This window comes from Mandrillus leucophaeus, unplaced genomic scaffold, assembly GCF_000951045.1.
Source record: "Mandrillus leucophaeus isolate KB7577 unplaced genomic scaffold, Mleu.le_1.0 Scaffold162, whole genome shotgun sequence".
Taxonomy (NCBI): domain Eukaryota; kingdom Metazoa; phylum Chordata; class Mammalia; order Primates; family Cercopithecidae; genus Mandrillus; species Mandrillus leucophaeus.
In genome coordinates this window covers 857343-859347 of record NW_012101610.1, presented here as the reverse complement: position 1 = coordinate 859347, position 2005 = coordinate 857343, and positions in this window count along the sequence as shown.

Sequence of the window (2005 nt, the reverse complement as noted above, 5' to 3'; positions counted from 1 at the left end):
AAAAAAAAAAAAAAAAAAAAAAATTGGCAATATCCTTTAGCTCAGAAATTCTACCTTCCTAAGTCACCACAAAAGAAAAAACTCAAAATGCAGAAAATGTGTGGTGCACTAAGATGATCACGCAGCATTGTTTAAAACTAAAACAAACAAAAACAAACAAACAAAACTAACATCCAAACAACAAGGAAATGATTAACCAAATTGTAGTACATTAACTCAATAACATATAATGTGGCCATTGAAATATTTAAGAGCAGTTTAGTATGTCTTGGGAAAAGTGTAAGCTATATTAATTTTAAAAATCAGAATAAAAATATTTGCATACTGGAGAATCCCAACTCTGAAAAATAAAGGGGAAACTAGTTAATTGTCATTTTCCTGGAGATTGAGGAGGGAGGGAGAGAAAATAATGGATGATAGTTTTTCTTCCTCCTTTTTCCACTACATTTCTGTATTTCCCAAGTTTTTGTACTAAGCACATGCAACTATTTTAACAAAAAAGTTATGTTAAAGAAAGCACATGCTGCTTCAGGTCTAGTTCTTCCTCCACATACTCACACATCATTCCCAAAGGCTGCTGTATTATGTCTGTATTAGCCAGCATTCTGCAAAGGAAGAGAAGCAATAGGACATATACAGACATAGGAAAGGGGATTTATGGTGGGAATTGGCTCACTCGATTTTGGAGCCTGAGAAGTTCCACCATCTGCCATCTGCATGCTGGAGACCCCAGGAAGGCCCATTCCACCTGAGTCCAAAGGCCTGAGAACCAGGAGAGCCAATGGTATAACTCCCTGTCGAGTGCAAAGAATCGAGAACCAGGAGCTTCACCGTCTGAGGACAAGAAAACGCAGGTGTTCTAGCCCAAAATGAAGGAGCAAATTCGTCCTTTCTCCTTTTTCTCCTCTTCATGCCCTAATGGATTGGATGATGCCTGCCCATGTGGATGAGGGCAGATCTTCTTAGTCTATGACTCTATCTCTAGTATCACCTGGAAACACCTCCCAGAGACACCCAGAAGTAATGTTCATAGCTATCTGGGAACCCTTAACCCAGTCAAGTTGACACCTAACATTAACCATCACAAAGTCTTATCCAGGAGGGGCATAAGGACCTGAAGCCACGGCTCAGGCCTGCAAACAGGAAAGGGTGGTTCTGGGAGCAACCCTGGAGGAAAAGCAGCAGATGGAAACTGAAGCAATCCCAGTGCTGCCGACCCCACCCCTGGCACCGCCACATCCTCCAGGGAAAATTCAGGGAGCACCTACTCAATACCGAGCTCTGAGACCGCAGTGATACACTAAAGCCAGCCTAGTCCCTATCTATGTGAGTTTTCTGGGTCTGCCATAACAAAGGATAACAGACTGGGCCATTTAAACAACAGAAATTAAAGTCCTCACCGTTCTGGTGGCTGGAAGTCTAGGATAAGAGGTTGGCAGGCTTGATTTCATTCTGAGGACGTTTCCTTGGTGTGTAGATCGCCGACTTCTGCCTTTGTCTTCACGTGATCTTTCTTCTGCGTATGTGTGTCTGGGGCCCAATCTCCTCTGCTTCTAAGGACACCTGTTATGTCAGATTGGATTAGGGCCCACCTTCATGACCTGACTTTAACTTAATCACCTCTTTAAAAACCTTGTCTCCAAAGACAGTCACAATCTGGGGTACTGGGAGAAACTGGGGTATCTTGGGTTAGGCCTTCAACATAAGAATTTGGGAAAACACATTTCAGCCCAAACCCTCGTGGAGTTGAGTCTAGTGAGAAGGTCATTATTATTTATCACAGAATAATGCAAATAAATGTACAATTGTAATGCCATGAAGAAAAGAGTACATTTAAGACATAGACTGGGGGGACTGATCAAGACTCAAGGGGCTGAGGGTAGCAGGAAGGATTCTTTAAGAAAGTCCCTGGGCCGGGCGCGGTGGCTTACGTCTGTAATCCCAGCACTTTGGGAGGCCGAGGCAGGCAGATCACAAGGTCAGGAGATCGAGACCATCCTGGCTA